Below are 20,685 nucleotides of genomic sequence, written 5' to 3'. Positions count from 1 at the left end.
CCCCAGAGGCAGGAAATGAGGGGAGAAGGAGGGAGGGAGGGATCCAGCCCTATAGACCTGTAGGAACCAGGAGATATTGGGGGCAGGAGGGGAGAAGGGGGGTTGGCAGAGACCCAGCCCGGGAGCAGGGGAAATGGGCTGGTGTGGACGGAGCTGGGGAGGAGAAGAGACCCAGGGCAGGACACATGTTGGGACAGGGAAACTGACTCACTCCGAATACACGCGGAGCAGGGCAGGGCAGGGCGGAGGCAGATCATGCTGGTCCCAGGGTAATTTCGGGGGGTTCTGATTCCCCACTCAGCCGGGGGCTCCTCTGGGCTGAGGAGCCCTGGGGTGGGGCGGTGCAGGGGCTGTGTGTGTGTGTCAGGCTGGGGAGCTGCCTGGGCAGAGGGGGAACCAGGCGCGGCTGCGTTGGGGTGACAAGCTGCAGGGGGGGGCTCTGCTGGTTGCAATGAGGGCAGCAGGCACCCCAGCCCCTCCCCCACTCGCGCCCCTCCTCCCAGAACTGGGGGAGAACCCAGGAGTCCTGGCTCCCAGCCCTGCCCCTCCCCCATAGTTCCCTCTGGTTCCATCCAACAGCCCCCCCCCCCCCGAGGGGGGCGCGACGCGGCCAAGGGAAGCAGGCGGGGGGGGGGCGGCCGGGGCGAGCCCCCCGGCCCCGCGAGGTCACGTCAGGGGCGGGCGGGGGGCGGGGCCGGGTCTCTGGGGCGGGGTGGGGATGAGGAGTTGTGGGGAGGTGTCAGGTTGACCCAGGACCCGCCTCACCTGGGCTGGAGGACGGAGGCGCCCGGGCAGGCTGGGAGTTGTAGTTCCTGGCCTGTCTCAGAGCGGAAGTGACGCGCAGGTTGCTCAGACAACGCCTCCCGGTGCACTCTGGGAAGCGTAGTTCTCTCTCTCTCACACGCGGCCTCTAGTGGAGGAGGGGCCGTAACTCGTCACTGGCGCGCCTCCCGCCTCCCTGATTGGCGGAGAGAGCGGGGACAGAGACAGTGGGACCCGCCGGGCGCTGCTGGGGTCCCGGAGCGGGGATGGGGACGCGGCTCGGGGCAGCCGGCGGGGCGGGGCCGGGCACTGGGGCGGGCGGCGAGTGGCGGCTCAAGACGGGGGCCGGGGGCTCAGACCCCAGTTCCAGGCGCCATCAGCCCCACCCCTCCTCTCCTCTGTAGGGCCCCTTCAGGCCCCCAGTGTCTCCCCGCCTGTTGTGACCTCTCGCCAGCCCCTCCCCATCTGTGGGGATCCTCAGCCCCGGCGTCCCATCCCCATCCTGTCCGCTCTGCCCGGCCTTTCCTTTGCCCCTCCTCCTCCCCAGCCCCTAACTGCCTCTAGCCCATTTCTCCATGGCTGGGCCCCACTTCCCATCCCCACTGCCCCAGCCCATCCCCAGGGTGTGAGGTTCCTCATCTCCAATCTCTGCTACCCCCCAACCTGCCGGGTTCCCCTTTTCAGCCACTGTGGGGTCCTCCAGCCCGCCCCCACCCATCCACTCTGGGCTCTAAATCCCACATTCCCACAATGCACCTTGGTAACCCCACCCTCCTCTATCCCTAATCCCCCTAGTCCCTTCCCGTGGGTCCCCCTGGACACCCCAAACCACAGTCCGGCCCCCACATACACCCCAGTCACTCATCACACGCTGAGCTAGTCCTTCAGGGGCCCCCACAGCCCCCCAAACTCCTCCATCCATGAGCCCCGTGGGCCTGTGGCTGGGATGTGGGGGAAGCTCCCACTTTGGCTGGGCTGGGTGGGGGTGTTAATCTTTTCCTGGCTTGTGTGTGCTGAGCTCACAAAGGCCTTTTGCTCCCTCGGGGTGGGGGGTGGTTTTGGCCGAAGGTGACGTGGTTTGGTAGCCCTGTGGATGCTGTGTGGTGTCTGGAATGGGGCGTGTGTGTTCCCATCATGCCCCTTCCCCTCTGCCTGCAGAGCTGAGCACAGACAGGTCTGAGGAGCAGAGCAGGAGCTCTGGGAAGGAGAAGAGCAATATGAAGATGGAGTCTAAGACGAGGCCAGGTGACTTCTGTGGAGGGAGACATGCTGGACAGCACCAAGGATTGGGGAGACAACCAGGTGTGAGCCCCGGGCTCAGATTTCTGATTGTAGCTGTGATGGCAGACTGGGAGGAGGGTTGAAGCCGGAGCCCTGGGGTGCGGGAGTAGCGAGAAGAGGAGCCTCGCCACCATTGCTTTTTCATTTGTGTTGTGTTTCATACCAAGGGAAAAGAAGTCGCGGGGACGGAGTCCAGCTCTGAGGTGAGATGGAAAGTGAGCAAGAGCAGTGACAGGGTGAATCCTGTTGATGCCAGGCAAGACCTGCCCAGCTGGGATGAGAGTAGCTGTCTCTGTCGGTGAGAGAAGTATCTGGTTTGGGGAGGGCTCTGGTCACAGCCCCCCTGGTTCCAGGCAGGGATGTCCCGTTACCTGGGTGTGGGTTTCTGGACTAGCTGTGGCTTCAAGGGAGATGATGTTGCCATTCGTAGGGGCTGATCATCTCTCTGGCCAGGAGTGGTGTGTGCTCCCTAGCAGAAAGTTGGATCCATGAGGGTGACTCCCTGTTCTGAGTTTCTTTCTTTCTCCAAGGTTTCTCTCTCTGTGTTGGCGAACTTACACTCAAACTCTCTCTCTCCTTTCATGGACACCTGTCATGTTCAGTTGCCTGCATCCTCTTCCTCTGCTCCTCCTCCCCCAGTCTCCTATGGGCTCAGCTGGGTCTATCTGCCCACGGGCAAGGTCTCTGCCATACTGGGAAGGATGTGTCCTGCCTGCCAGGATAAGGGGGTTGCTCCTCCCACCCCCTAACTTCGGGGAGACCTCATTGCTGTCACCGGGTCACAGCGTGAGTGGCCGGTCATGTCTTTGGGGCTGTGGGGTCTGAGACCGAGAGGAGTGGGCTCGCAGTCATGGCTTTGGGCACAGGATTAGAGATGCCCAGAACCCCCCTTATCACCCGCTAGCTCCATTACTGCATCACCCAAAAGCCTCGCTCAGGGTCCACTATGCCTCCTTGTGCTGGGCACTGCAGGGACAATCAGAGGGACAGCAGGATGCATGAGGAAATAGATGAGTGTGTGAGGCAGATGGGTGAAGGGGGGTGTGTGGCATACATGGGGGATGGATGGGAGGTTGAGGGTTGGACGGACAGCGGGACAGATGGAGAGCTGCAGGGACGGATGGTGACATCACAGGCTGGACTTGTGATGGGTTCAGCTAATGGCTACTGGCCCTGTCATCTCCTGCCCCCATCTGCCCGTCTGACTCTGCCCCTGTCTCTCACAGGCAGCACTCAGCAGAGTCTGGCCCTGTCGTTACACTGGTGCCTACATCCAGTGCGCACCTGTGTGTTATGTGCTCCTGGAGAGCTCAGGCAGGGACAAGCGTGCGGCTCACGGCTGCTGAACCAGCTACTCCAAAACTGCCACAGATCTCCCCCTCCTTGGGCAGCAAGACCCTGGCCGGGGGGTTCCCTGTCCCTCCTCGCTGCCAAAGCAGCCTGCTCAGCACAGAGACCGAGGTCACCTGCCTCTGCCCAGCCTCTAGCTGGAGCTGCTCCAGCCCCGAATTGCTGGTATCCAGCCTGGCCGGAGTTGGTGCGATGTCCTAGCGGAGTCCGTTCTTTCTCCCCTGTAGATGACGATTTTCCCCACTGCAGTTAGTGGCTCTTTCTCTGCTTCCCCATAGCCCTCCCCAGTGATAGTGACCCTGCTGGCCAGGCACGGAGTGTCCTGTAGGTGCCTTCTTGTAGGAGCAGTGACTCCTGGTGGCGAGGGGCAGCAATGCCTGGCTTGTATCCCCCCTAGCATTGCTGCAGCGACCCCTGGTGGCCACTGAGGGCAGTTGCCTGTGTGACCCCACCACTGCCATTGCGCCTGTGAGCGCTGGTGGGTGGGTGAGGCAGGGCCCTGTATGTATATCAGCCATTGGGGCAGTGCCCTCTGCGTATCCCACTCTCATCTCGGTGACTCGTGTTGCCCAGGTGGGCAGCCCCTGTGTGTATTTACTCCCCAACCCCTGCATTGGGCCAGTGACCACTGGTAGCCAGAGGAGTCAGTGCCTGAGGTGTGTTCTTCACCTCCCCCAAGGTGGCAGGGTGCCTGGGTGGCCATGTCAGGCAGTGCCCTGGGTATCTTCCAACCCCTCTGTGGCAGTGAGCCCTGCTCCTGGTGTGTGTCACTCCCCCACTACGGATGTGCACTGGTGGTCAAGTATGGCAGTGCCCTGTGTGTAGCCCCCTCTCTCCCTGCCCCCGCCCCCCAGGGTGACCAGATAGAAAGTGTGAAGAATCGGGACGGGGTGGAGGGTAATAGGCACCTACATAAGAAAAAGCCCCGAATATCGGGACTGTCCCTATAAAATCAGGACATCTGGTCACCCTTTCCCTTCTACCCTGTGCCAGGCATGGCAGGCACTGATCCCTGGCATCCCCGTGGGCAATACCTCTGTATATCCCCTATTGGGGCAGTGACCCTGCTAGTCAGGTGGGGCAGTGCCCTGTGTGTTTGTCCCCTATTTAGGTAGTGACCCTGGTGGCTAAGTGAGGCAGTGGCCTTTGATTTCCTCTCTTTCTCCCCAGCCCCTCTCTCTGGGGTAGGGCACCCAGTTGGGGCACTACCCAATGTGTATCTCTACTAATTGGAGCAGTGACCTCCTGTGGTGCCCTGGTGTGGCAGTGCCCTATTGGTATTTCCTCCCCTCTCCACACCATTGTGGTAGTGGCCAATTCAGGCAGTGGCCTGTTTATCATCCCCACACCACCCCACCATTGCAGCAGTGCCCCTGCCGGCCATGTGCAGCAGTGCCCTGCATGTATCCCCAACCATTGCTGCAGTGACCCCAGGTGCCCAGTTTGAGTAGTAGCCTGTGTGTACCTCACCTCTTGGGACAGTAACTTGTGGGGCCAGCTAAGAGAGTGCACAGTCTGTGACGTCTGGGGGCCACGGAGGGCAGTGGCCTGTATGTACCATCTCCTCTGGAGCAGTGACCACTGGTGTCTTGGTGCTAAGATGCAGCCACCTCTGGGTTACATGGTGGGGCTGTTTACAGGACAATGGAGACAGGCCCCCCCCGTTCCAGGAAGTAGGGGACTGTCTGGTGTTCAGGGCAGAGCGTTCCACCTTCTATTGAACTGTGATGCTCTGAGCACCTTTCCCCTGCATGAAGACGACCCTGTGTGGCTCCAAAGCTGGTCCAGTAACAGGTATCACCTCACCTGCCTTGTCTCCTGGTATTCTGGCCAGTGTCCAACTTCCCCTTCGCCGTTGGTCCTCAAACCTCCTCCAAGCAACCCCCCCCCCCAGTCCCTTAAGATGCCAAACCTCCCCTGGAGCCCAACCCTGGCGGGGGGCACCCCACCTAAAAACCCTACGGCACCATGGGAGTGGTAGTGTCCACTGCCTCCATCTCCCACCAGCCAGGACGGGCCCCACAGCACCATGGGAGTGGTAGTGTCTCCTGCTTCCATTTCCTGACAGCCGCTGCCAGGCAGGGCCCAGACTTCCCATTTCTGGTGCGAGTCCGGAAGCAGATGCTGCCATGAGGCGATGCTGGGAAGGGTGATGCTGGTGTCAGGAGAAAGCAGGAGGAGTAGGTGTGGTCTGTGCTACTGTCCCCCTAATCCCTGCTCCCCCCCTCTGGCACCCAACCCTGAACCTCCTCTGGTGCCCCCAGGCTCTGCACCCCTAACCCTGTGCCCCCTCCAGTTCCCCTAACCCCTACACCCCTAACCCCTGCCTCCTCCCGCACCCGTAATCCCTGCACTGTCCCCCCTTTCCCCCTAACCCCTGCACCCCCTCCTGTGCCCACTTGGGGAAACTGACCTGGATGCACAGAGTAGCTGGCATTGCTGCTCGCTCCCCCCGCCGCCCCTGAACACTGCTCCTCCACACATTGTTAGGGGACTGTGAGAGTTGGAGCAAGGAGCAACATCGGGGCTCCCTGCATCCAGGTCACCTTCTCCCTCTGGGCTGCTGCTCTCTGTCCTCCCCTTATGCAGCTCAGGTGGGGAAGGTGACCTGGATGCAGGGAGCCCTGATGTCCCTCCTTGCTCCCCTCTCACAGCAATTCCCTGGTGTCACCCACCCCTAAGGCTTGCCCTGGCTATGGGCTTCAGAGGGAGTGACCAGACCGGGCGGCCATGGAGAGCTCCAGCCCCTGTTCTCCCCTCCCAGCTTCTAGCAATCAGAGGCCAGGGACATGCTTCCATGCTGATGACAGGTACTGCTCAATAACGATCCAAAGTACATTCATATTCCTCATCTGAGTCAGCCACCAACCGAAGATTGATTGTCCTGTCTAGTGGTTCAGGTTCTGTAGTGTCTGCATCAGCGTGTTGCTCTTTGAGGACTTCTGACAACATGTTTCACACCTCGTCCCTCTTGGATTTTGGAAGGCTCTTCAGATTCTTAAACCTTGGCTCGAGCGCTGTAGCTATCTCTAGAAATCTCCCGTTATACCTTCTTTGTGTTTTTTGTTAAATTTGCAGTGAAAGTGTTCTTAAAGTGAACAACATGTGCTGGGGCATCACCCAAGACTGCCATAAAACGAAATATATGGCAGAATGCGGATAAAACCATGGAGCAGGAGACATACAGTTCTTCATCAAGGTCTTCAGTCACAAATTAATGCATTATTTTTTTAACGAGCGTTTTCAGCATGGAGCATGTCCTCTGGAATGGTGGTTGAAGTATGAAGGCATATGGATGTTAGCATATCTGGCATGTTAATACCTTGCAATGCTGGCTGCAAAAGTGCCACGAGAGAGCCTGTTCTCACTTTTAGGTGACGTATACAAGACACGGGCAGCATTATTCTAGTAAATGTAAACAAACCTGTTTGTCTCAGCAATTGGCTGAACAAGAAGTAGGACTGACTGGACTTGAAGTTTTACATTGTTTTCTTTTTGAGTGCACTTATGCAACAACAAAAAATCTACCTATGCAAGTTGCACTTTAATGCTAAAGAGATTGCACTACAGCACTTTATATTTTACAGTGTAAATATTTGTAATAAAACTATATATAGTGAGCACTGTACACTTCGTATTCTGTGTTGTAATTGAAATCAATCTAATTGAAAATGTAGAAAATCAAAAAATATAATAAATTTAAATTGATATTCTATTGTTTAATGGTGTGATTAAAACTGAGATTAATCATGATATTTTTAAAGTTAATTGTGTAAGTTAACTGCGATTAATTGACAGCCCTACATTTGAATTTTTCTGTCCCATGCAGGACAAGCTGGAATATCCGTGTGCAGGGAAAGAGCCTGGGGGGAATTGTGCTGGGAAATTATTTCCTGTTCTGACATGTCCCCAGTTGCCCTTTTTGCCCTAACAGGCTGCAGCGCAACATCCATGTTTTGCTCCAGCTCATTCCGTCCTTCCAGGGGCCGGGGAAGGGAAATGGCTGCAGTGGAGCCAGTCGAGGGAGGGATGATCAGGGAGTTGCTGGCGGGTTCCCTTGGCGGGGAGAAAGGGCAGTAAATACATAGGGGGTGGGAACTTCCAGGGAGGTTGGTCTGGGTGGGAGAGGGCAGGAAATCCCCAGGGTGGGGGATAGGGTGTGACAAACCTGCTGGGATTTGTTTACTGTGAGGCTCCAGCATTTCTCAAATGTGGCCACCAGGGGCTTTTATTGTGGCCACAGCCTCCCGGGCTGTAATTGAGGGGGATTCGGGGGCAGCAAAGCAGCGGCTCTTCCCCCGGGCTGCCTGCAGGGGCTGGGCCCTACCCCCTTCCAGAGTCATAAACACTGCAGGAGCCGGCAACCAGCGGGAGTTCCCTCCTCCCCAAGTGCGGTGGGGCTCAGGCTTCAGGCTTCTGCTCTGGGATGGTGGGCGGCAGGCTCAGTGAAGATACATGGAAGTAGGCTGGGTGGGGAGAAGTCTGTGTAACTCATCCAGTTATTGATATACATGTGACCTCGAATATTGCCAATCTGTGTCCCCCACACACACACACAACCCGCCCCCAACCAACCATCTCCCAAACAGACCCTCAGTCTGGAAAGCATTCAACCCTCATGTTGTTGAAAAAACTCACAGCAAACAGAAGAATCTCAGCTTTTAAAACAATTTTCCAGCAAGACAAAGAAACTCACAGCTGTAGACTCAGAAAACACTCCCAAGGAATTTTAACAATACATTGTTATGAAGAACTTAAGTACTAAAGAAACCTGATTTTCCAACTAATTTAAAAAAAAGTCTTCTCAAATCAGCATCTTTAGAGTGAATCTTATTCTGCTTTTTTAACCACACAATTCTCCCCAGAAGGAGAGGCACTGGTCCTGGAGACACTGCAATACCAGGTCAATGCATGGGGTGGTCAGAGCAAGCTCCTATTCCATCTCCTTGTTTCAAAAATCAATTTAATATACAGTCCTCAAATAAAGGACCTATCAGATATTAAGCTGATAAGAACAGACACTACACTTATCTTAGCCAAAAGGCTGAGAAGCAATGCTGTTAGTCTCGGATGTTAGGCAGCTGCTCTTCCCCCACTTCTTTCTACTTCAGCACGAGGAGCACCCAGACACGCACCAAACACCATTCACGAGGCTTTGATAACTAGGTAACTCAAAGTGATGATCACTTCCCCGAAATGACTCCACTGGAAGAATTCAAAGCAAGAGCCCTTAACACACAATTCTGTTCAAAGACAGAGAAGTCTTTCACCCTCCTTCCTCTTGCTGGTTTCCCTGTACACACCTAATTTGCATAAACCCATCCACTGACATGTGACTAACAATCTCTCACTGTTAACTCTTACAGCAAAACAGGCCAAAGAAAGCCTATGTAAGCGCTGTACCGCAGCCCAATGCTCTTTTCTGCTCCTTCTCAAACGTACAGTCATCAGGCACACATAAGATAGTTTTGCTCCATACCAGTTCAGTTCCTTGTCTAACCACTGCACACACATGGTATACCGTACCCTGAGCTGATTCCCGACTTTTGCGCTCAATACAGGAAAACGAGAATTGAGAGAGAAGCTGTGCAGGGAAGTCTTCCTCAACTTGCACTCCACTCCCCAAGGGCCTTTCGGGCTCTTCTGTGGACTTCAGGTTCCATTTGATTGCCAAGGTTTATGGTCTTATTAATTAGCCATCTCCTAATGCAAGGATGCTACATGTCAGACTAAAGATCGATTTTCCAAAAGAGCTGAGAAACAGAACTAAAGCTGAGCATGAGGTGTTACATTTCCATGAGCATCCAGAATCTGACTGTGCCCTGGCAAGTTCAATGCTTCCGAAAGAAATCAGAAAATAAGGAGCCCGTCAGGTCCCCCTGCTAGCTCCCAGAACTAGTCAATCTGCTGGGAAATAAGGAAAAGGTTATGAATAAAGAAGTCAGGAAATAACAAGGAAATGAAGAGGTTTGTCGAACGGGTTTCTGTCCGATATACCATCTTCTCAGCTACCAATCAAAGTTAAAGACCTAAAGTCGACCTATCGGCATAAGTACAGATGGTTGGATGGAAATTAAAAGGAGCTGCTGTGGCAAGTGTTAGGAGCCTGCAAGCAACATGCAGACCGTTTAAAAATGCTGCAATTAGAGGTTGCGACAAAGTTCCTCCTCTACCTCGGTGGGTCCTGCGCTTATTGGCAGATTTTCTCACCTCAGTGATCTTCCCCTCTGGTGGAACCCACAGTCTGGGTCAACTCCTCCTGTGTCTGATCAGGAGTTGGGAGGTTTGGGGGGAACCCGGGCCCGCCCTCTACTCCGGGTTCCAGCCAAGGGCCCTGTGGATTGCAGCTGTCTATAGTGCCTCCTGTAACAGCTGCATGACAGCTACAACTCTCTGGGCTACTTCCCCATGGCCTCCTCCAAACACCTTCTTTATCCTCACCACAGGACCTTCCTCCTGGTGTCTGATAACGCTTGTACTCCTCAGTCCTCCAGCAGCTACACCCTCTCCCTCTCAGCTCCTTGCACCTCTTGCTCCCAGCCCCTCACACGCACACCACAAACTGAAGCGACTCCTTTTTAAACCCAGGTGCCCTGAGTAGCCTGCCTTGATTGGCTGCAGGTGTCTAATCAGCCTGTCAGGGGTGCGGAAAGCCCTAGGGCGGGTGCAAGGAAGTTTTAGGCCCTAGGTGAAACTTCCACCTTGCACCCTCCCACCCAGCTAACCACGTCTGTCCGTTCCCCCACCCTCCGCAGCTAACTCAGCCCCCACCCGGGAGCCCCTGCAGCAACTACTCCCCCATCCCCGTGGCAGCTAACCCTGCCTAGGAGACTTCCTCCCACCCCACCCCCTGCCACGGCAGCTTACCCTGCCTGGGGAGACCTCCTGCGGACATGGGTGGCACGTTTGTAGAAATTGTGGGGGTGCCCAGAACCCGCCCCCCAACTCTGCCCCCCCATCTCTGCTCCCACCTGCCTAATGCTCTGGGAGGGGGCTCGGGAGGGGGAGGTCTGGGGTGCAGATCCTGGGCTGGGATTAGGGTGCAGGAGGGTGCAGGCTTTGGGATGGAGTTTGGGTGCTGCAGGCTCTGGGCTGGGGCAGGGGTGGGTGTGCAGGAGGGGGTGAAGGGTGCAGGCTTTGGGACTGAGTTTGGGGTTGGGAAGGGGTATGTGGGAAGGGGGAGGGGTGCACCTGGGGGGGAGGGTGTTTGGGGATCGGAGGGAATACAGGGGTGAGGGCTGTGGGGCTGAGGATGAAGGATTCATGATGCAGGAGGGGACTCAGGGCTGGGGCAGAGGATTAGGGTGCGGGGATGAGGGCTCTGGCTGGGGATGGGGGTTCATCCTGAGGGGAGGCTCAGGGCTGGGGCAGAGGATTAGGGTGCAGGGATGAGGGGTTGATGCTGCGGGGGCTCAGGGCTGGGGCAGAGGATTAGGTGCAGGGGTGAGGGCTCTGGCTGGGGCTGAGGATTAGGGTGCGGGGGCTGAGGGGTTCATGCTGCAGGGGGGCTCAGGGCTGGGGCGGCGGATTCGGGTGCGGGGGTATGCGGGGTTCATGCTGCAGGGGGGCTCAGGGCTGGGGCAGAGGATTAGGGTGCGGGGGATGAGGGTTCATGCTGCGCAGGGGCTCAGGGCTGGGGCAGAGGATTAGGGTGCAGGGGGATGAGGGGTTCATGCTGCAGGGGGGCTCAGGGCTGGGGCTGAGGATTAGGGTGCGGGGGGATGAGGGGTTCATGCTGTGCAGGGGGGCTCAGGGCTGGGGCAGAGGATTAGGGTGCGGGGGGGGGATGAGGGCTCTGGCTGGGGATGAGGGTTTGGGGCATTGGGGAGGCTCAGGGCCGGGGGAGAGACCCAGCTCCAAATATTGCTGGAGCAGGGCCCCCAGCCCTGAATATTCCTGGAGCCCGGGCACCGCACACAGATATAACCTGCCGCCCCTGCCTGCGGAAGCTAAGCCTGCCTGGGGAGCCCGCCCCAGCTCACCTCGGCTCCAACCCCTCCACTGAGCACCCCGGCATCGCTCTAATTCTCCTCCCCACCCAGGCTTGCAATGCTGATTGGAGGAGAATTAGAGCTGGGCTGTGTGCTCGGCGGAGGAGGCAGAGCGGAGGTGAGCTGGGGTGGGGAGCAGTTCCCCTGTGCGCCCCCTTCCCCCGTTACTGGGGACAGCCCTCCCAGCGCGCCCCCCCCAGCTCACCTCCGCTCCACCTCCTCGCCTGAGGGGGCTTTTAGACGCCTCCAACCACTAGGCGCCCTAGGTGGCCGCCTAGTTTGCCTAAATGGTTGCACGGGCCCTGGTGTTCACAAGCAGTGTGAAAACGTGCAATTCCTGCTCACACTGCACAGGGGCAGCACAGCTCCGGGGTTCTCTGGAATCACACAATAATGCTGGCTTTGTTCCCACAGCACCTGGAGCTTTGCACAGTGAGACATGGGGGTGCTGCAGCACCCGCCGCAGCCCTCGTACCCGCACCTCTGCTTCTCTGCAGGGAACTTGTTATGCCACGAGGGGGAGCAGGGAGACTGTGCAGGAGACCCAGGCCCACACCCCGAGCACTGCAGCTCCAGTGCTGTGTGCGGGATTCATTTCTGCTCTCTGATAAACTGCCCCAGGCTCCTCTGTCCAACTAATATTCGTCCAGGCTCCCCTGCGCTGTTAGTATCTGTCCAGAGCTCTCGCCAGCCCTGCCCCAGGAGAGCTGGGCGCTCGCCCTGCTCTAGGAGAGCCAGGCAGGCCCTGAGCACTAGACGGTGACCCTAGGCCAGTGGTGCCAGAACAATCTGTATAGTGGGGGGTGCTGAGCCACCCAACCAACTGTAACCCCTGGGTGTGATGGAAACCACGTCAAGCCAGGGGCTGCTGCAGCCCCCCCAGTTCCAGCCCCTCTGCCCAGGCAGCTCCCCCAGCCTGACACACACACACCCAGCCCCTGCACCCGCCCCACCCCAGGGCTCCTCAGCCCAGAGGGGAGCCCCCCGGCTGAGTGGGGAACCAGAACCCCCCAAAATTACCCTGGGACCAGCATGATCTGCCTCCGCCCTGCCCTGCTCCGCATGTATTCGGAGTGAGTCAGTTTCCCTGTCCCAACATGTGTCCTGCCCTGTGTCTCTTCTCCTCCCCAGTTCCTTCCAAACCACCCCATTTCCCCTGCACCCCGGGCTGGGTCTCTACCAACCCCCCTTCTCCCCTCCTGCCCCCAATAGCTCCCTGCCCCTACAGGTCTATAGGGCTGGGTCCCTCCTCCCCTTCTCCCCTCATTTCCTGCCTCTGGGGTCTATGGAGATGGGCCTTTCCTCTGCCATCCTCTCCTACCCCCATATCCTGCTGCCTCTAGGGGTCTATGGGGCTGGGTCTCTCCCCCCTCCATCCCCTCCCCTGCCCCCACTATCCCTCTGGGGCTCTGTGGGGCTGGGGCTCTCTCCCTGCCCCTGTGCTCCCCCCTGCACACGATGTCCTGGGAGTGACTCAGTTTCCCTGGACCAACATTTCACCCCCACCCCACATGTCTCTTCTCTCCCCCAGCTCCCTCCACCCCACCCCATTTCTCCTGCACCCCAGGCTGGGTCTCTGCCAACACCCTCTCCTCCCCTCCTGACCTCTATATCTCCCTGCCCGTACAGGTCTATGGGGCTGGGTCTCTCCCTCCCCTCTTCTCCCCCCTTCCCCCAATATCTCCCTGCCCCAGGCTGTCTATGGGGCTGGGTCTCTCCCTGAAGCCCCGCCCCCCAGCGCGGGGCTCACAGACAATCCCCGCCCGGCGGCTGTGACGTGCGCTGGGGCTGTGACGTGCGGTGACGTGTTCACTCCCCGCAGGGGGCTCATTCACTTGAGACTAAAACGACAGAAGGTGTCACGTGTCCATGGGCGGGGTTATGCAGATGAGCAGTGTCTGGCGGCAGGACGCAGAGCAGCGAGAGGAACCGAAGGAGCCCGGCGGAGAGAATTCTCTGCGTGTGGACAGAATCCGGTGTGGGGAGTTCGTGCTGTGGGTGCCTGCACCGGAGTCACTTCGGGGCAGTGATTCACACTGAGCTACGTAGTGACCAAAGGCGTGTGAATGGGGTGTGGTGCCTGGCCAGGAGCAGCTCCTGGTGATAAGGTGCCCCTCACTCCCGACCAGCAGCCCCTGCTATCCCAGTCCTGACCTGCAGAATCACAGCTCTGCCGGTGCCCCTCACTCCCAACCCGCAGCCCCTGTTATCCAGTCCTGACCTCCAGACCCACAGCTCTGCCGGTACCCCTCACTCCCGACCCGCAGCCCCTGCTATCCCAGTCCTGACCTCCAGACTCACAGCTCTGCCGGTGCCCCTCACTCCCGACCCGCAGCCCCTGCTATCCAGTCCTGACCTGCCGACCCACAGCTCTGCCGGTGCCCCTCACTCCCGACCCGCAGCCCCTGCTATCCCAGTCCTGACCTCCAGCCTCACAGCTCTTCTGGTGCCCCTCACTCCCGACCCGCAGCCTCTGATATCCCAGTCCTGACCTGCAGAATCACAGCTCTACTGGTGCCCATCAATACTCCCGACCAGCAGCCCCTGTTATCCCAGTCCTGACCTCAAGACTCTGCTAATGCCCCTCACTCCCGACCCGCAGCCCCTGCAATCCCAGTCCTGACCTGCTGTGATGGAGTATGGGCTGTCTGTGTGGGGGTTGGGAGAGCCAGGGAGGATTTTAGGTGAGGGACAGGTATTCAGCCTGTACCATGAGCTAGGCGGGGGGAGGGGAGGTCAACACCTTTGCCCGGGGAGCTAGACAAAGCCAGGGAGCCGGCTGGAGGGGGTTGGGTCAGTTTCGGTTTGGGGCTTGGGGGGAAGAGTTCAGGGAATCCTATGCTGGGATCCCTGCACCCTGAACCCCAGAAGGACTCGATTGAGGGGTCCTGGTTGTGCTGTAGCCTGTATTCCTGTTGTCCAATAAACCTTCTGTTTTACTGGCTGGCTGAGAGTCACTGTGAGTCCCAGGAAGAGGGGTGCAGAGTCGGACTCCCCCACACTCTGTGACAACTGGTGGCAGCGGCGGGACCTACTGCACCCCGTGGACGGCGCTTCCTGCAGTTAGTGACTGGAGAGCAGCAAAACGAAGGGGGAACTGATGGGGACCAGGTGGGCTGAAGAGACAGAAAGAGACGGTTTCAGGAGGCGATTAACGCCTGGGAGTGTGTGACCAGAGAGAAGGACTCTCCGTTCTCACTTTTGCAGTGGGGCAGGAGATTTTACCCCAAGAGCCTTTTCCCCAGCTGGCGAGAAGCAGAGAAACACCCAGGCTCCATGTAGCAACCCCCCTCACGCACAGGGACAGGCGCACACTTGGAAGAGGGAAACTGCTCCACACACTAGCCTGGGCAGCCGCCCATTTTCTTTGGCAAGTCAGAAATGGCAAAGGTGAGACTGGAAGCACCTGGGGCTCATGCCCCAGCCTTTGTGACGCCCACCCCCCAACTCCTTCCCGGGGCTCTAGCTGAAGCCAGAGCATTGGCCTGAGTGGCCAAGAAGAGGTTCCAGCCCTGAAGGGAGCAGGACGTTCAGCCCAAAGGTAAAACTGGACAAGCGCAACCACGAAGAGACTTGAACCCTCGATCGCCTGATCTGAAGTCAGATGCCTTATCCATTAGGCCACGTGGTCACACAGAAAAAGTCCCTCCAGGCACTTCTTTGGGAAAGGCCGACACTGACGCATCCGACGAAGTGGGGATTCACCCACGAAAGCTCATGCTCCAATAGGTCTGTTAATCTATAAGGTGCCACACGACTCTTTGCTGCTTTTGCAGACACTGTGTTTCTCAGGTCAGCTACTGAGGGGGGCCGAGACTCTCTGGGCACAAGAAGTCGAGTTCCCAGTGAGATGTGAGACTTAATTCTCTGGAGCCAGGTGCAGGGCTTTGGCAGGGAGGCTCAGGCATGGGGGATTGGGGTGCAGCGGATGGACCGGCTGTCTAGGTGCAGAGATTTAGTCTCACTGAGGAGGAGGAGGAATCCTGCTGACAGGCAGTGGTCAGGGCCTGTGCAACCACTAGGCAGGGCCGCCCAGAGGATTCCGGGGGCCCGGGGTCTTCGGCGGCGGGGGGCCCTTCCGTTCCGGGACCCGCCGCCGAAGTGCCCCGAAGACCCGCGGCGGGAGCCCCCCGCCGCCGAATTACCGCCGAAGCGGGACCCGCCGCCGAAGCGCAGCCCGGTCTTCGGCGGTAATTCGGTGGCGGGGGGGGTCCCCGCCGCGGGCCTTCGGGGCACTTCGGCGGCGGGTCCCGGAACAGAAGGGGCCCCCGCCGCCAAAGACCGGCCTGGCGGCGGCGGCGGGGGGTCCCGCTTCCCCCGCCCCGGCCCCAGCCTCAGCCTCAGCCTCTTACCCGAGCGCGTCTCCGGCGGGGCCTGAGCTCCGTCCCGCTCAGAGCCGCGTGGTGAGGGGGCGGGGCTGTGAGCCGGTGTGCTCAGGGGAGAAGGCGGAGTGGAGGTGAGCTGGGGAGGGGAGCTGCTGCAGGGGGGCTGCCCGGCTCTTCCTCTTGGCCCCCGCCCCTGCACTCACTGCATGGTACGTGGAGTGACCCAGCCCCAGCCTGGTCCATTCCCCTGGCTCCCAGCCACACCACCGGCGAGTGCTGTGGGGCGGTTCCCCCTCCCCCAAGCTTGGGAGCCAGGGGAGCAGAGCAGGCTGGGGCCCCAGGCCTGCGTGGGGGGAAGCAGAGGGGGGCTGGTCCCAGGCCATCGTGGGACCAGGGGGGATGGCTACTTCCTGTGGGAAGTGGAGTGACCCAGCCCCAGCCTGCTCTGCTGCCCTGGCTCCCAGGCTTGTGTTGGTGTTGGCTGGATTTGTGCGGGTGTTTGTGTATATTAGCAATTGTGTGTGTGTGGCTGGATTCATGCATGTGTTCGTGTATGTTTGCAATTGTGTGTGTGTGCATGCTCTGCTGCCTTCTGCCGGCGCAACAACCGTTTCTCCATATGTCACAGCCCCCATACCGTCGACCCTGATGGTGATTTCCCCATCTTAAAAGGGCTGGCTGGCCTGACCCTTCTCCCCTCTGTGGAGTGTGGCGGGGGCTGCAGCTCACCCCCTGTGGGGCAGGAGTGCCAAGGTGCGGGGCACTGGGCTCCAATGCACCTGGAGAGCAGCTCAGGTGAGGGCAGGGTGTGTGGTGTCCGTTCTGCATTGCCTGGTGCTGGGCCATTGCACAGTCCCCAGCCACGCCGCACAGCGCACCCCGAGAGGGGGCAGGGGGCCAAGCAGATGATCCAGCACGAGGGGATCATTCTCATTGGTAGCTATCCAGTGGCAGTGAGTTCCACAGGCCTTAGCACATGCTGTGTGGGGCAGGAGGTCCTTGTATTTGGAGCAGTGGGAGTGAACTGCGTGCAGTTGTGTCTCTGAGCACGATTGTGAATATTATGGTGTGTGTGGGGGGGAGTGATTGTTTCTCTCTTTGGGGGTTGAGCTAGCATGTCCCTCTGGGTGTGTTGTGTGTGAGTGTTCTTGGGATTGTGTGAGTCCCTTTGTGTGTGTGTCACTGGCTGCAGAATACAAAATCCTGCAAAGCCATTTCCTACTGGTTAGCCCAGCAACACACTGATACAAACAGTGTCACAGATGCGCGCACACACACACACACACAGAGCGGGGCTCAGCCCCACCAGCAGGGGGCCGCAGGGACACACACATCTCTCCTGGGCCCGCTTGGACAATTTCCCATCACGACCCGGCACCGTGCTGGTGCCCCCACACGGGGGTGGGCAGTGACCAGGCGGGGGGGGGGGGGCAGATGTGCTGGATTCAGAAGGAAGCACTTTGGGAAAATCAGTCACGGCCCTTAGCAGAGCTGGGACACCGACCCAGTGACCCCTGCACCACCCTGGGAGGGGAGTGGGGTCGAGTGGTCAGAGCAGGGAGGGGGCTGCCGATCGCTGTGAGGGTGGCAGTCAGGCTGCCTGCAGGAGGTCCCCTGGTAATGCGGATTAGGCCGCATGCCTGCGGGAGCTCCGCCAGTCCTGCGGCTGCAGCGGCAATTCGGCGGTGGTTACGCCGAAGGCGAGAGGACCGGCAGACCTCCCACAGGCATGCCGCGGAATCCGCCTTACCAGCGGACCTTCGGCAGGTGTTGGGATAGATCTGTATTACATTATATACTAATGTTAGATGTGTAGAAAGTGTGACTAGAAAGGAGCAGTGTGACGGTGCTGCCCGTGGGAGCCAGCTGAGGTCACTCAATCAGGGTGAACTGCAAACAAAATGGGGCAGACAAACCCCAAATGCTGGTGGTTATTCTAATACTTAGATTTACCAACCAGCACAAAACAGCTTCTGTAGCACCTCACTGGTTACTCAGAATCCAAACAACGCAGTTCCCATAAAGTGCCCAGCCTCAGGCCTCCATCCAGACACACACACGTCAGATATGATGACGATTCCTGAAAATCTGATCTCATTATATAAAAGAAAAGGTTCTTCCAATCCCAAAGAATCAGCCACATACCCAGGTTCAATTATAACTTAGATCTTACCCAGAATACACGCTATAGCCCATTCTTATTAACTAAGCTAAAATTTATTAAAAAAGAAAAGAGAGAGTGTTGGTTAAAAGATCAATATACAGACAGGCTTGAATTCAATTCTTGAAGTTCAGATGCATAGATGAGGTGAGCTTGTAGTTGCCAAAGTCCTTTTAGAAATAGTCCAGAGGTTACAGTCCAATGTCCATATTCAGGGTGACTCCAGTCAGTGACTCGGGATCTCAATCCTTATGGCTTAAGGTTTCCCCCTCTTGAAACCCAAAGCAGATCTGAGATGAAGCAGGATCATGTCCCAGGGTTCTTATACATTTCCAGCAGCCTTGCGGCCTGAGAAAACAACAGGCTTAACTCCTTCTCCCAAACATCCTGGCAATTAGCACAGGGTAATTTACCCATTAAACAGTTCAGATCCAGGTTAGCACAACCTTCAAAGAGACACAGAGACAATAATACTATTTCACTCAAGTATCATCATAAATGTTAATATTCCTTTTCTGATCTTTGAATTAAAACTACAGCAATAGACAAGACTTGTTTGCTGACATCACAAGCCCTGAGCAAACATCTCCCCTTCTACCTCTAACAATGCAGACTTGCATTTCAAAGCTCTGTTCATTTATAGATCTTCCTAACCAGTCCTTAAGGTTCACCCATGGGTCAGGTCAGTGGGTGAGGTGAGTTAATTAACTCTTTCTGGCCCTGTCACCTTTCAATGAAATATTATATTACACTCATAACATCACAGGTCAGGAATAGGATAGCAGGGGCTGCGGGTCGGGAGTGAGGGGCACCATCAGAGCTGGAGGGAGTGCAGGGGGCTGCGGGTTGGGAGTGAGGGGCACCGTCAGAGCTGGAGGGAGCGCAGGGGGCTGCAGGTCGGGAGTGAGGGGCACCAGCAGAACTGTGAGTCTGGAGGTCAGGGCTGGGATAGCAGGGGCTGTGGGTCGGGAGTGAGGGGCACCGTCAGAGCTGGAGGGAGCGCACCAACACCTTCAGCTGGCACCTTTGCAGGGGAGGGCCCAGGCCATCTGTTGCCTGGAGACAGGGTGTCGGACATTCTCTGTGCAGACGGCATCACACAGTCCCTCTCGGGCTCTACAACAATCACACCCCCTTATCCCACCATCTAGAGCCTTGAGAAATGCATAGGGGAAACTGAGGCACACAGACAGTATTCAGAGAAAACATTAAGCACATTCCCACTTCGTAACACCTGTATACGACCAGTTACATACTTTGAAGGGTGTAAAATAATCAAATATTGTGCTAAATACAATGATACTCCAAACTGACCACCAAATTTAAGTTGCATGTTTTTCCCCTCAGGTGAGGGTTCTGGGGTGGGTCTGGGGATGAGGGGTTCACAGTGCAGGAGCGTGCTCGGTGCTGGGGGTGCAGGCTTTGGGGTGGGGCAGGGCTGAGGATGAGGAACTTGGGGTGCAGACAGGCTGCCCCAGGGCTAGGGCCAGAGAGGACTCCCCCCCACCACCACTGGCAGCAGCAAGCTCCAGGGGAGGGACCCCTCCTGCCCCCCACGGCACACACACTCTGCACATGCTCCTAGAACCCCTCTCAGGTCCAGAAAGCTCACTCCCCTCCCCTACGATGGGTACCGGGCGGGGGGTTGCCATCACAGGTGGCCTTCCATGTTGCTGCCCCTCACCATAACTTCACTGTGGATGGGGGATGGGGCTGCCCCTTGCCCAGCATGGGGCAGAAGTGGGGTAGGCAGGGTGGTGGCTATGGCGGGGGGGGGGAGCAGGGTGTCATAAAATTCACCCAAGCCCCAGCTGCTCAGGTCTAGGAAGCCTCCCTCTCCCATCCCCCCTGTGGCGGGTGGGTTGGTGGGTGCTGGGGGAGGGGGCATTGCCTTCACATGTGGCTTCCTGCCTCCCCTGTGCAGCCTGCTGCGCCTCACTGGGGGTAGGGGATGGGGCTTTCCCGTCCCCAGCGTGGGGCAGGAGTGGGGGGGGCTGCAGGGTGGTGGCGGGGGGGGGGACAGGGAGAGCAAGTTGTCACAAAATACACCCAAGCCCCAGCTGCTCAGGTAGGTCTATGAACCCCCTCCCCCATCTCCCCTGTGGTGGGGAGGGGCACTGCCTTCACATGTGGCTTCCTGCCTCCCTGACCCCTGCTGCAGCCTGCTGCCCCTCACCACAGCCTCACTGGGGGACGGTGGGAGGGGATGGGGCTGCCCCCCCCTTCCCCAGCGCTGGGCAGGAGTGGGGGCTGGGGCTGGGGTGGGGGCAGGGGGGGAATCATAGGGTCAAACACTCACGGAAGCCCCAGCAGCTGCTAAGGTGAGTGATGTCCGTCTCCTGGCCGGAAGTCCCCTTCGCATCTCCTCCAGGTAGGGGGAGGGGAGGGGAAGGCTGCCAAGCACGGCACGGCCCCCTCCACTCCCCTCCCGCTCCTGAGGTGCTACAGCACCAGCAGCTTGCACTGCTCTTATGCTGTAGCCCTTAGGCGGCGGCAGCAGCAGCAGCAAGGGAGAGAGACGCGTGCTGCACACTCTTTACGTTCAGGCAGGGAAGCTCCAGGGCGGGGTGGAGGGGGGGAAGCTCCAGCCCTGGCGGCGGCGGCGGCGGGGGGGATGAGAGGCGGGGGCGGGGGGGGGCGCTCCAAGCAGGGGAGAAACCTAGCCCCAAATATTGGTGGAGCAGAACCCCTGACTGTGCATATTCCTGGGGCTTTAGCCCCAGGAGCCCATATAAGTTGGTGCCCCTGGCCTCCACGAGTGCCGCACTCTGACCAGCTGAACCAGGCAAGCCACGGGAAGCTTCTCAAGGTCTTC

At 58.3% G+C, this 20,685-nt stretch overlaps 1 protein-coding gene and 1 non-coding gene across 2 annotated transcripts in view; both read right to left on the bottom strand.

Moving 5' to 3' along the window:
- LOC120375640 (zinc finger protein 850-like) overlaps window positions 1-20,685 on the bottom strand; it is a gene marked incomplete at its 3' end in the record, with an annotated part of 811,498 nt that overhangs the window by 602,543 nt on the left and 188,270 nt on the right. The window lies entirely within an intron of this gene.
- Window positions 8,260-8,449, bottom strand: LOC120376337. The gene has a single exon (XR_005587223.1). It is a non-coding gene; the product is annotated as a U2 spliceosomal RNA (small nuclear RNA).

This window comes from Mauremys reevesii, linkage group 12, assembly GCF_016161935.1.
Source record: "Mauremys reevesii isolate NIE-2019 linkage group 12, ASM1616193v1, whole genome shotgun sequence".
Classification (NCBI taxonomy): Eukaryota; Metazoa; Chordata; order Testudines; family Geoemydidae; genus Mauremys; species Mauremys reevesii.
The sequence above is the reverse complement of the archived record's forward strand: the minus strand, read 5'-3'. Positions and strand labels throughout refer to the sequence as shown.